The sequence below is a fragment of the Sceloporus occidentalis genome, unplaced genomic scaffold (assembly GCF_023333645.1).
Source record: "Sceloporus occidentalis isolate IW3139 unplaced genomic scaffold, rSceOcc1.0.p SCAF_1, whole genome shotgun sequence".
Classification (NCBI taxonomy): Eukaryota; Metazoa; Chordata; class Lepidosauria; order Squamata; family Phrynosomatidae; genus Sceloporus; species Sceloporus occidentalis.
Genome location: NW_028316981.1, coordinates 158,914,001 through 158,928,670, shown reverse-complemented (window position 1 = coordinate 158,928,670; position 14,670 = coordinate 158,914,001). Strand labels below are relative to the sequence as shown.

At 43.6% G+C, this 14,670-nt stretch overlaps 1 protein-coding gene across 1 annotated transcript in view; it reads left to right on the top strand.

The window, feature by feature from the left end:
• Positions 1-14,670, top strand: part of LOC149322508 (acid-sensing ion channel 1) — a 257,089-nt gene that overhangs the window by 59,547 nt on the left and 182,872 nt on the right. The gene's annotated exons all lie outside the window — the stretch shown is intronic.

The window sequence follows — 14,670 nt, the reverse complement described above, 5'->3', positions numbered from 1 at the left end:
TTGCTGTTGAAGATTAATGGCTCTCCAAATGCAAGTGGAAAAGGAAAGAGACCCTGGAGAATGAACTGGGAGTGAATGTCTGACTGGTTCTCTCTCAACACTCTCCAATTCTGGTCTTTTCAGTTCCAGGACTGGCCCAGGCCTTGGGTGAAGGTGACCCAAGACATCCTGAGATAGTAGATATCTGTGAGGATAGGACACCTCCCAGATTGAAGTTGATTGTGAGAGAGTTACCACCTTTTATTTCCCCTTGTGGAGCTCCTTTACCTTTAACAGGCTTGCAAAATTCAAAGGCATAGCCTTTTGCTAGTGTGGAGGTATCAAGTGGTGGAGGTGGTTTAAATAGTTTTTGCCTGTTGTAGAAATGTTAAAGACTTAATAGGCTTGCCGGGGTGGTGGGAAACTGACTACCTTATGTTGTGATGGTAACTGCTGTAGTATAAATGATTTCTGACAAGGATGGATTCTATTACTTGTTGCTAGGGCTGCTGGTTTTGTACTGTTCCTGCTCTTGTGACTTTAACAGTTGTCTGATGAAAAGAAATTTAGTAGGTGAAGGTTTTTCCTGGTAAATAATTCCTGTGTGTCAGTACAGAGAAAATCAGAAGAGCAGGTTCAGTGCAAAGAAAGAAAGAAAGAAAGAAAGAAAGAAAGAAAGAAACCTAAACCAGCAGCATGGTAATCCAGACTACCTGGAATTAGGGTGCACTGAATGTTCCCTTATTTCAGTTTTCAGATCAGCAATAGTGATTCCAGGGAGTGAGGCTGAACTATTGCTTACATGTATTTCTGCTTATTCTTATCTTGAATCAAGACTGTTGTCTGCCATGGTTGCCTATTTCAGCTGAGGGTTTTTTTTTTCCTTTTCTGATTGTAGTTTCTTCTCAGGCAAAGTGCAACCTACAGACTATGCACAAGAGCCTCAAGGCCATTTCTGTAGCCTTTGTACCACAAGATACCCCTTTCCACCTGACCTCTCACCAGGATTGGTTTTTTTTTCCAAACAAAATAAAACTGTTGCTCCTGGAAGCCGTAAGCAGCTTAAGATGTGTTATAGCTTTAGCACACACACACACACACACACACACACACACACACACACACACACTATGCATTTTTCAAAACCAGAACTGAACTTCCAAACTTTTCTGCTTTGCTTTTTCTCATTTATGAGGATTTTGGCAACATGGAAGGTCCTGGGAGTGGGTCAACTGTTAACCCTAGACTCACTGAATATGTCTATCCTGGCCTAGAGTGATCACAGCCAGTCAGAGATCATGTAATTAATTTGTTGATATCACAACATGAGGAAGCAAAACAAATTTGGCAATGAAGGTAAATAAACCCAACAAAGAGTGGCAGCAATGTTCCCTGTGGTAGTTGCATCAGGAGTCCTGAACTTTAGGATTACTAATTGCCCTCATTTTTCATATAGTGAAATTTTTGACCCTTCAATACAGTTCCTCCAAAGGGAATGGGGGCAGGGGATACTTTCTGCTTAAAGTGTTGGTGAATAGTGTTCTCCTTTTTGTCTAAGTCCCACAATAGCCAAAAGTGTATTACTCTATTAAGTATCGGAAACTGGGGCTTATCAATATAAACAATGAGTCTTGCTAGCTGCTAGTGCTTTACAAAGCATCTGACTAACTTAGGGCCCAAACAGACAGGCTAAAATAAAGCTGCTCAGATCACTTTGGAGGTATGCTGTTTAAATGACACACACATCTTAAGAGACCAGAAGCTGTGGCAAAAGCAGCACTCCAGTCCTTAGGACTGGAGCATGGCTTTGGTGTGGCTTCCGGCCTCTTAGGATGCATGCATCATTTAAACAGCATGCCTCCAAAGTGACCTGAAGCAGCTTTATTTTGGTCTGTCTGTTCGGGCCTTCAGTTTCTAAAGAGCTGGTCCGGAATGAGGCTGCCTTTCAGATTTTGTAGGATTGCAGGTCCTAGCATAACTCAGTGATGAGGAATGTTGAGAATAGTCCAACAACATCTGGAGAGCCACATGATTCCTGCTTCTGCTCTAAAGCATGTAGCTAGACTGTGTTGGTAGACTGAATGCGCAGCAACATGGACTACTGACTAGTTTGGCAAGCCACCCATGGGTATCTTATCTCTATATATTAGTGCACAAGGAAGAAGGGTAGGCCCTCGGGGTTGTGACTCTATCAAGGAAAGAGAGTTGAGAAGACTGGAGAGAATCCCTGTAGAATCCAGGCATCCTTCTAGTTAGATGTGTCTACAATAATCCTGAACTTAGTCTTAACAAAAGGGCTCATCCACATAGTTTTGAGTTTGTGGAAGAGACAGAGCAATATTCCAAGATATTGTCCCTTGGCAAAGTGCATTAATGATAGTTTTTGAGGTGGCATCTTAAGGGCAGAGGAAGGATAAATAAGGTTGATAGCAGCATTCCCATGCTTTTAACACCAATGTGGAGCACATAAATTAAACAAAGCTTCATTTCATTTTAGAATGAAAATGACATGATAGAGAAAAAAACACCTTAATTTCAGGCTTCTATGTAGGGCAGGAGAGTAGGAAGACAAACATGACAGATACCGTAAGATTTAATCCCCAGTCAGACCTTTGGAGGTGGCAACCCCAGCATGAGTATGGGAAACCCAGCAACCTTAAAGCATGACTAAACGTGACACTGTGCTTAAGAAGTATCTTGGTTATGGATCACTTTAACTGCTAGAACACACACATATGAGCTGAGGGGACTTGTATCTTCTACAGGAGCCTCAGGTAGTTTGCCTTGAAGCTCAGGACTCAGTGCCCCCTTCCTCCTTTCCGTTTCCCCTTCTCTCTAATCCCCCCTCCCTTCCTCTTCTCTGTCCCCTCCCCACACCTGCCATGCTCTCCCCCGCCCCCCATCGCTCTCTCATGCTGACACTTTCATTAGCAGCTCCGATCAATGCCTCTCGCTTTCAGGCTTCTTCATTATTCATGAATTGGATTCCTGACTGTTTGGCTGAAGTAACCCAAGACATAGCTCTGCGGTGCTGCAGCCACCCTAGGGATCGGAGGGGATAAAGCATCATGGTAGAGAGAGCAATTTTTTTAATTTTTTTTTTTTTTTTTTTTTTTTTTTTTTTTTTTTGAGTTAAGCACTAAGTTCAGGGGTGGAAGGTGACTGCCTGCCAGCTCCTTGCAAGGGAAACAGCAATCAGAAAAAGAAATTGTGGAGTCCTGGTGCCAACTGCCTGCTCAAAGCCTTTATATTTCCTCCCTCAAATCCCCCACAAACATAGCCTATATCCACTAGGGTAAATCACTTCTAATTTGTCTCTTCTTTTCTCAAACAAGAAAAGCATCCTCTACTTCTGGTTCCTATTTTATCTTCTCCAGCCAGTGGGATGGATACCTTTCTTCCCATTTGACTGTGAGAGCATAAGGAAAGTTTTCCCCTTGCCTGCCAGAGTAGTGGTTTGTGCTTGCTTCTCTGTTTAAAATATTTTCACCAAGTACTTAGGATGCAGAATTCCAAGAAGATAACCCAGAGGCTAACTGCAACACAATGACTGTCTAGTCCTACAGGCACAATGGTCACAGGTCATGCGCAAGGCGTGTGGGTAGTCGAAACCAGTGGGGCCACAAGGAGGTACAGAAGCCCAGGTTTCTGGATGAGAAAAAGATCTCAGAATGAAGTCTGTGTAGCTCCGGGCTCTTGGTTAGTGTGCCACAGATAGTCTAACCAAGTAGGAGGTTTGTAAAGCTGTGCTGTGGCCATTGTGGCTGACCCAGTCCTGGGAGGCATTCAAGGGAAAGCAAGGGGCCAGAGCCATCAGCCCTAGCCTCAGACAAAGTGAGGCAAATGCCTCAAGTGGCATTTTCTGAGGACAGTAATGTTAACCCTGTAGCCAGTCATCCCAGGCTCCCAGCCATTCCCTCCTCCTGAAAGACATTGTGTGCTCCTCCCTCACCCCCCAAAATTAGAGTTGGTAGGGCAATTTTTCATTTTTGTGCACCTATAGCAGTCTACTGCTGTCCATCTTTGGCTGAGGATCACAGCCAGAACTGTCACTTCAATTGGTGGTTGAGTGTTTCTGATAGAACGGGTGGTGGTTTTTTGGGGGGAGGTGTGCTGTTTGTTTATTTGTTGCCTGTCTTCCACCAAATTGGGAGTAGCAGGGGCTGAGTGAGCCAGAGGCTTGGGAAAATCATACAAAACCAGTTAGGGCTGCATGCAGCCTGTTGGCCATACCTTCCCCACCTATGGCATCCTGTCTTCAGTAATGGCAGTGGACTCTATCCCTCTCCCTATGCTGAAATAACATTCTGCTGCTGATTGGTTCTGTGTCTGTATATGATGTGAAAGGGAGTATCAACTTGGGCCCTTTCATGTTCTGCAATGATAGTGCTATGATCGCATTTCAGCTGCAATGACAGCAATGGAATCCTGGGATTGTCAATTGAAGGACAGGCATTTAGTGTGTCCCTGGGGTTGGTGTCACCTAGCGCTGTGGCTTTCAGAGGGTCATTTGGGTCTGGCATGGCTGCAGCTGCACCAGAGCACAAACGGAAGGTACTGATCCCCTCAACAGCCTCCGTTGCTGGAGCAGGCCATACTATGGCCTCCAGGAGGCTGTTTGGGTTATGGAGTGGCTGGTGGGCAAATGAAAAAGGGATTCTATGCCCTTTCTTGCTCACCCAGCAGACGTGCCAGTCCCACTAGATGTACTACCCCACTAGATGTATATCCACCTCAGGAGTGTCACCCAGTGAGGGCTGCTCCTCCACACTCGCCTGGTGATGCTACTGAGCCAGGGAGTACACCTGGTGCCTTTGATAGAACAGCATATCTCAGGATTCCACAGGAAGCAATTGTGGCATTTAATCATCATGATACAGTTGTGTGCTGTGAAAGGGCCTCTTTTCCTTTGCCTTAGGGAGCAAAACATCTTCAGCTGTCTCTGAAGGGCAATAGGTATCACCTCAGTTAAAGAAACTAGGTACCTGAATTGTTATGAAAATGCTTGGATGCCCCACTGTCAAAGGGAGACTATCCAACTGACTCCTACTTGCAAATAGGGTTGCCAAGATACCATTCAGAGCTGCTTCTCTCTTCCCTCTTTTTGCTTTCATTTCATTCTGTCACACAGATACACAAATGTTTCCTGGTAACTTACAAATAGTGGGTGCTCACTTGGCCCTTGTAACCCCAGTCTCTTAGTCTTTTGTCTTCACTGGAAACCAAATGTTTTCAGTGGTGTTTGTCTGATTAATTATATCTGATTCTGATTTCAATGGAATACCAACATCTGAGGCTGTTCTGTTAAAACAGAAGGGCAACTCTCTTTGCAAAAAGCTACTGTGACAAATTTTGTAATTCCACATTAGTTCAAAAGCAACATGTCAGCGCACTGGAACACGGGTGGAGGCAAAGGGAAGAATGCAAGCAAAAGCAATTGTTTTTGGAACCAACCAACTGCAAGATATTGTAATGAACTTTTGGGTTTCAGTGACTTCTTCTTCAAGGGGATGGTTTGAACAATGGCTTTGGATCAGGCTGGCCCATTTCACAGTGCACAGGAAAGACAACCCTGAATTAGATCTCTCCTTGTCTCCCTGCCTTTCTCTTTCTCTCACACAGACACACACACACACACAGAGTTGGCCACCTTCACATATGTCCATAAGGGAATGATACATCCAAAGACAATCTAAAATATGTGTATGCCCCTTCAAGTTGGCTGTCAGCTTAAGGCAACCCCATGAATTTCATAGAGTTTTCTGAAGCAAGGAATACTCAGAAATGTTTTTGCTTGTTCATTCTTCTGAAATCTTGCCTACAGCATCTGGTATTCATTAATGATCTCCCATCTAAGTACTGACCAAGGCTGAGCCTCCCCACACCTGCTCCCTTCCCCATGCTGAGGCCTGCACACATTGGATTTTACATGTATTGCTGGAGGGGACAGTAAGTACACCTTCACACTGCTCCAAGCAGTGGACCAGTTTCACACACACATAGAGGGGTGGGTTGCTTGTCAAAGTATGATCTGAACCAGTCTTGGAATAAAACAGAAAATTATTTTACAGGGCATAGTGTTAAGCCAAGTCCATGAGCATCATAAGATTGTGATCTGAGCTTTGGGTACAGAATCTCAGGGCCAGACTGGACATGACATGGTAATAATTATGTTTTGATCTTACATAGGGTTGCCATAAGTCAGGACCTCCAAACCGGGACAAATGTAGGACAAAGGTAGGACTTTTTTTTTAAATGGAGGACACGTGAAAACATTCGATTATTTTTTTTAAAAAATGTTAATATAAATGCATGTTTCTTAGGCATGATCAAAATGGAGGACATTTGGCATTATTCCTGGACAGATGGCAGAAATGTACTTCCCTTTCTGGCCAAACAACCCCCCCCCCCCAAATTCCAAAACACACAACAGCACATTGGGGCATTTGACATGGCTTCTTGCATATTTCAGAGGCTTACTGCATAACCAATCCCTTTGGGTTTAACATTTAACATGGTTATATATTTAACATAGGTTATTACATATTTCAGTTGCTTATTCCATAACCAAGGTCACCATAAGTTGGAAAGGAGTTGAAGGCACACAGAACAGCAGCAACAACAACAGAGGAGGAAGAAGGGGGGAGAAGAAAAATGGAGAAGGAGAAAGAAGAAAAGAAGGAGAAAGAATAGGAAAAATAATATAAAATAATAGGAGGGGGGGAGAAGAGGAGCAACCCTAATCTTACAACATCTCCCCCCCCCCCTTTTAGAAGTAGCTGAGGGTAAGATGTGAGTGTGGACTGTGATCAGAACCATAACACTGAAAAAGGGAAGTAAACCCTTTGCACCAGTTCCTCTATTAAACACATACATTCATACGCTCAGAGACAAATGCAGACACACAGCTGTTATTGGCCATGGTGGAGAAGAGATACAAATATTTAGATTCTACCCGTCTACTCTCACCTAAATGCAACTTTGAGCACGGATGCAGGATACTACACTTGGGCAGTAAAAATCTGTGGATGCTTAAGTCCGGTTAAATACAGTAGCATAGTAAGATTATATCCCTTATATAAAATCTCAAAATCTAGGTTTTTGGAAATTTTATATCTTTTAAAGCTATAGAAGGTTGAATCCATGGATAAATAATCTGTAGGTATGTAGGGCCAACTATAGAACCATTCTGTTCTGCTTTGGTCAGGCCTCATCTAGAATACTGTTCTGGGCACCACAATTCAAATAGGATGTTGACAAGCTGGAACATATCCAAATGATGGGTGATCAAGATGGTGAAAAGTCTGGAACCTATGCCCTATGAGGAGCAGCTTAGGGAGCTGGGTATATTTAGCGTGGAGAAGAGAAGGTTAAGGGATGACATGATAGCCTTGTTTAAACATTTGAAAGGATGCCATACTGAGGATGTAACAAGCTTGTTTTCTGCTGCTCTTAAAACAAGAATATGAAACAGTGGATTGAAACTACAGGAAAAGAGATTTAGGTCCCAAACACAATGCAGAAATTATCCAGTTTGAGATCACTTTAACTGCCCTGGCTAAATGCTAGGGAATTCTGGGAATTGTAGTTTTGTGAGGCATTGAGCCTTCTCTGTCAGGAAGCTCTAGTGTCACAATGAACTACAATTCCCAGGATTCCCTAGCACTGCACCAGGGCAGTTAAAGTGGTCTCAAACCAGATTATTCCCGCAGTGTGTTTTGGTCCTTAAATATTTTAATTTGTATTTTTGGACTGTTTTAAGTTTTAGATGTTTTTCCTATAAATTTTACCCAATCAAGTACTTCGTGAAGATTAATTTATATATGTAGGAAGAACCTTATGACAGTAAAAGCTGTTTGACAGAACACACTGCCTCAGAGAGTGGTGGAGTCTCCTTCTTTGAAGGTTTGCAAACAGAGGCTGGGTGGCCATCTGTCAGGAGTGGTTTGATTGTGAGTTCCTGCTTGGCAGGATGTTGGACTGGATGGCCCTTGTGGTCTCTTCCAACTCTTTGATTCTATGATTCTACAATTCTAAAGGGAAGACTCCCATCAGAAAAGTGGCCAAGAGTAAAGGATTAAAAATTCCTCCCTCAATGTCATGGCTCCATTCCACATACACCCTCTCCATTATGGCTGCCTTGAACATGATGAAAAGACTCTGGGAAGTTGTAAAAGAGAATACAGAGAGGTGACATGATAGCCATCTTTAAATATCAGAAGGATAAGTAAATTTGTTTTGTAGTGCTCCAGAGACTAGAACACGAACCAGTGAATTCAAATTACAAGAAAAGAAATTCCACTTAAATGTTAAGAAGAAGATCTTTACTATAAAAATTGTTCAACAGTGAAATAGATTGTCTTGGAGGAGGATGGACTCTCCTTCTCTGCAGGTCTTTAAACAGAATTTGAATGGGCATCTTTCAGGAGTGCTTTTGTTGTATATTCCTGTGTGGCAAGGGGGTGGACTGGATGGCCCTCACAGCTCCTTCCAACTCAAAGATTCTATGATTCTATGATCTCCCACATTTATATTTGGGTTTTCCCACCAAGCAGTCTATTCCTGAGAGTACACAGAGAAATCTGTAAACAAAAAGCAACAGAGGATTTTCCCTTGAAAATAGACAGCCAGTAGTTACATGAATTATGCAAACACTGACAAGACATCAAACTTCATTTTTCCTCTCTGTGCCAAGTGCAAAACCATATTAAAAGGGATTACAAATCCCTTGGATCCAATAACTAAGAATTGTGCCCTGACCTTTTTGCCTTCAGAACATCTCATCTAGGATGTTGCATTGAATTGTGTGACACCTTAAAAAATTAAGCAGTGGGGGCAGGGACAGAAAGGGAGTCAGATCAAGATACTTTGGTTCCCAAAGTGGAAAATCCAACTATATCCTAACATATGTCATACACTCCACCAGTCAATTCTTCTGTCCATGCTCTCAGTGCAGGTGAATGGCCTGGTGCAAAAGTGGGGAACCTTTGGCCTTCCAGATGTTGAAAAGCCACTACTCCCATCATACTTCACCTGTAACCAGACTGCCTATGACAGATGGGAACTGGAGTTCAGAAACTTCTATCAGTACCTCACAGGTTCTCCAGCTCAACTCTGGTAGATCGTGCCCATGAGTCACAAATTATTCTTTCAGTCCAGGGATGGAACTTGTGTGGCCCTCTAGGTGTCACTGGAATGCAGCTCCCAGCAGCCCCAGCCAGCATAGCTGATAGTGAGGAATGCTGGGAGTTGCAGTTCAGCAACAGGAGGGATGCACAATTATCCCCCTCCAATAGTACCCAGGTGATCACTTCATCTTGCATTGTGGCAGCCACTTTAAAAAGCAGTCAGGACTGCCAACACAACTCTGTGTGGGAGGGGAATTATAGGGAAAGGAACAGAGGCCACGCAACAGTTTATGAGTTGTGTCTATGACTTACTAAAGGCACTAATGAGCCTGGCCCTGTTGTGCTAATTGAACTGATTTGCTGGAGATTGCTAGGGATAGTTTCAAATCACAAGCAATGAAAGGTTGGGTTAATGAAAGGTTGGGTTAATGAACCCTATCCATGACGATTGAATCTGATCATAAACAGTCTTGCCTGCCTGGTGCCATTTCTCCTTAAGGTTGTCTTAGTCTGACTGGGCCAGTAGCCCCATGCAGCTTGCAAACTGGGAAGGAAATACAGGCTGATGTATTTCAGAACACAGCCCTAGTCATAACACTGAGCTACAGAAAGGGGAGGGTCCCACCATTGTGGGAGGATGGCAGAACATGAAAAATTCCAATTTTCCACATACAGCTATTAAATGGACAGGCAATCTGTCTTCTTTTTATTGTAATGATATTTATTTGTCTCAAAGCACATTCATTAGAAAAGACAATATTGTGTGATAAAGTTAAAGACAGGAGGAAAAGACTAAATCAAGGAAGCTATAGATGCAAAACACACTGCAGAAATAATCCAATTTGAGACCGCTTGAACTGCCCTGGCTCAGTGCTAGGGACTCCTGTGAATTGTAGTTTATTCTGGCATGAGAGCTCTCTGACAGAGAAGGCTAAATGTCTCACAAAACTACAGTTCCCAGAATTCCCTAGCATTGAGCCAGGGCAGTTAAAGCAGTCTCAGACTGGATTATTTAAGCAGTGTGTTTTGGACCATAGTGACTCTGAGTCTGCAAGACCTGAGTAGGGCAGTTGATGATCAGGGTTCTTGGAAGTCTTTCCTTCAAAGGCTTGCCAAAAGCCATAAAATACATAACAATAACAACAACAGAAACAACAAGCACTCTAAGCACTCATTTTCTCATTTTATAGAGCATGGGACTTCATGTGGCTAGAGAAGCCTCTTTTCTTCAAGTACATCTCAGCAGGGGAGCCAAAGGCAAAGGAGGACAAGGGTCCTCCAACTTTAGTAGGTGTGCAAAAGGTATGTTGTTTACATAACAAGCTACTACAGTCCCCTGGAATTCCTTGTCTACAGAAGACTGAATTGAACCATTTCATTCTCAGTCCAGCTTCATGTAGCTGACATTCTTTCTTTCAGATTCAGTCCCCACTTTGATCCTAGGTGACTTCAATATCCACGTTGACGAATCCAATAACCCTACAACGTCTTGCTTTAACTCTCTGCTAGCTTCTTTTGGCCTCCAACCACACTCCAACTCTTCAACTCATTCTCTTGGTCACTGTCTTGACCTAGTTCTTGCTGCAAACTGCGCCATTTCTGACTACCTGGCACTTGACTTTCCACTATCTGATCATCATTTAATCTCCTTTGCTCTCACTTATACTCCTCCTCCTCGTCATACTATTCAACGCCATTTTCGTGATCTTCAATCTGTTGACTCTAATCATCTTGGTCTGACCCTGGATTCATCTCTCTCTTCCCTAAATCTTGGGGATTCTGCTGATTCAGCAATGTCTTTATTTTAACTCCACTCTCTCCTCGACTCTCGACCATTTTGCCCCGTCTCTGTCCGCACTTCTTCCTCTAAGACTAGGCCTTAGTCCTGGCTTACCCCCAACATTAAGTTTCTCCGGTCCTGCTCTAGAGCGGCCGAACGTCTTTGGAGAAAGTCCAAAGAGTGGGCTGATTTTATCCATTTCAAATTTGTTCTTTCTTCCTTCTCACACGCCCTCTCTATGGCAAAACAGAATTATTACAAATCATTGATCTCCGCCAATGAGAAGCGCCCGCAGCATTTGTTCTCCACCTTCAACACTTTGCTTAAACCTCCATCTCCTCCTGTCTCTTCATCATTCTCTCCTAATGACTTTGCTAATTATTTCATCTCTAAGATTACCATTATTCGCTCTGAGATAGTCCCCCCCCCCCCCGATTCTTCTTCTGCTCTTAATCTTCTATCGCCCTCGCCTAACAAATTTTCTGTGTTTCCTCCTGCCTCTTTGGATGAACTCTCTACACTTCTGAATTCCTCCAAACCTGCAACCTGTTCTCTTGATCCAATTCCTACTCCTCTTCTAATCTCTATAGCTCCTTCCTTTTTGCCCTCGCTTCTCCATATCTTCAATCTCTCTCTCACTACAGACTCCTTCCCTTCGGACTTCAAACATGCTCTCATTTCCCCAATTCTGAAAAAACCTTCTCTTGACCCCTCCTCTCTGTCTAGCTATCGTCCGATTTCTCTTCTTCCCTTTCTTTCTAAGGTTTTGGAACGGGTTGTCTATTCTCGTTGTCTTGAGTTTCTTGAAGCCAACTCCATCCTCGATCCCTTTCAGTCTGGTTTCCGCCCAAGGCATTCTACAGAGACAGCACTCACTAAGATTTTAAATGACCTTTTACAGGCCAAGGCTAATGGCCTTTACTCTGTTCTCATCCTTCTTGATTTGTCTGCAGCCTTTGACACCGTTGATCACTGTCTCCTAATTGACATACTCTCTGACCTTGGGTTCTCAGACTCTGTTCTCGACTGGTTTAGATCTTACTTGTCTGGCAGATCTTTTGCAGTAGTTGCAGGGGGTCAGACTTCTTCTCCTGTTCCCTTATCTGATGGAGTTCCCCAGGACTCTGTTCTGGGTCCCCTTCTGTTTTCTCTCTACACACTGTCCTTAGGAAAACTCATTAGCTCTTTTGGCTTTTCCTACCATCTGTATGCCAATGACACCCAGCTGTATCTTTCCGCCCCTGACTTTTCTCCAAGGCTTGAACAGCAAGTTTCGTCTTGCCTCACAGCTGTCTCGCAGTGGATGCACCATCGGTGTTTGAAGCTCAACATGTCCAAGACGGAGCTTCTTGTCTTTCCTCCTAAGCCCACCCTTCAACACTCCTTTGCTGTCTCTGTGGACAACATTTCTATTCAACCAGTCCAGCAAGCCCGCAGTCTTGGTTTTATCTTTGACTCTTCTCTGTTGTGTATCCCTCAGATCCAGACCACAGCCAAGGCTTGTAGATTCTTTTTGTACAATATTGCGAAAATCCGACCATATCTCTCCGCCTCTACTGCCAAGATCCTGGTCCATGCCCTAGTGATCTCACGACTTGATTACTGTAAAGTCCTCCTGGCTGGGCTTCCTCTTTCTCACCTCCGTCCTTTAATCTCTGTCCAGCATTCAGCTGCACGCATTATCACTTCCACCCACCACTCTGACCACATCTCTCCTGTGTTGGCATCCCTTCACTGGCTCCCCGTCCCTTTCCGCATTCAGTATAAGCTCCTGCTGTCGACATTTAAAGCCCTCCATGGACTGGCCCCTCCTTACTTATCAGACCTTCTTTCTCCTCACCTTCCCACCAGGGCCCTCTGTTCTGGTAGTCAAGGTCTGCTGTCTCAGCCCAGGATTTCCTCTGCCCCATCCCGGATTCGCCCCTTTTCACTTGCTGCCCCTCACTCCTGGAACCTTCTTCCCCCACAAGCAAGAGCCATCACTTCTTTAACCAGCTTCAAAACGGAAATCCATCCTGTTCAGAGTAGCCTTCCCAGGCATTGCATAATTGTCACTTACTATTTGTTGTTCTTTTGGTGCCTGTTTATCAAACCATTTCCTGTATTGCTATGTACTGTATATGCATTATCTTACTTGAGAGTATGTATTTCCCTGGAAAATGATTAACCATCCATTATGAAGCCAAGCCCTCCCTCCAGTCCATCTGCCTTGGTCCAGGCCTTGGAGGTAGAGAGGAACTGTTGGACCTCTTACCCTTTCCCTCCACCACTCCCTTCTCCTTCTGTGTCATGTCTTTTTAGATTGTAAGCCCGAGGGCAGGGAACTGTCTAACTAAAAAGATTGTATGTACAGCGCTGTGTAAATTTACAGCGCTTCATAAATAAAGGTTAATAATAATAATAATAGTCCCTTACAGAATTATCCAGCCTTGTTTTTCCTCTATCTTCCTGGCCAGGTGGCTGCCTTTCTGTCACTGCCATTGGGAGTTGTCACTACTGTTTGCACATTTTTAACATGGCTCTTCTGGACACAAGTGTTTTGCTCACTCACAGCTAAGAACTGTTCACACTGGAAGAAACTAATTGCAATAGGTAGAGACATTCTTAAACAATGCTAATGACAAAGATGGAAAGATAATGATGGAAAGCTTCAGCTGCTGTGTCTACCAATTAAGTGGCTATTAGAGACACAGAAACAGCCCTGGCTGGTTTAGCTCGGATAAGTTAGTTAGCTGGCAATCCTATTCACATACAATTGTAAGTAAATGTGACTACACCATTAAATTGAGTGCAAACAAGAACCAGTGGAACTGTACTGAACTCCGTGCATCTTCCCATTTTTTATTTAATGCTGCTGGCTTTCTCACAGTTTTCCTCCTCAGGAATTTCATATCCAAGTTGTGTAGTTCAAAGTGATGTAAGAGCTCGCTTGCTGGCTCATACTTTAGAGTGCTCCAGGGCAAAACTGGTAGTCTTAAACAAAGAAGAGGATTTATTCAGGAAATCCAGAACACTATACACACACATACATTTCACCAAAAATAGCACACTAAGTTAACTAGAGATTGTAATTGCTTTTGTCAGAGCAAGATACTCAAGACAGAGCATTTTTAAGTGTCAGAATGCTGAATATCGCATTGCTGAATTTTTATGGCAGGACTATTATGCCTTTTAATGGCTGTGTGATGACAGGATACACAGCACATAAAGTTATACCTACAGGCAGATGCAGCGATGAGGAAAGCTTTACCTGCAGTCATCTCATCATGCAGCTGGTAAAGCAAAGGGAGCCCTGCCACTAAAGCCATTAGCAGCCCTAGATGATGCAGCATACTTGACATCTCAGCTGCTGCCACACTGCAGAAATAAAGCAGTTTGACACCACTTTAACTGACATAGCTGAATGTTATGGAATCCTGAGATTTGTAGTTTGTTGTGGTACCAGAGCTCTCTGACAAAAGAAAGCTAAAAATCTCACAAAACTATAAATACCAGAGTTCCACAGCATTAGAATCATAGAGTTGGAAGAAACCGCAAGGGCCATTCAGTCCAACCCCCTGCCAAGCAGGAAATCTAAATCAAAGCATCCCCGACAGATGGCCATCCAGCCTCTGTTTAAAGACCTCCAAGGAAGGAGACTCCACTACTCTCCAAGGAAGGAGTGTGTTCCACTGTCGAACAGCCTTACTGTCAGGAAGTTCCTCCTAATGTTGAAGTGGACTCTCTTCTCTTGTAGCTTGCATCCATTGATCCGGGTCTTAGTCTCTGCAGCAGCAGAAAACA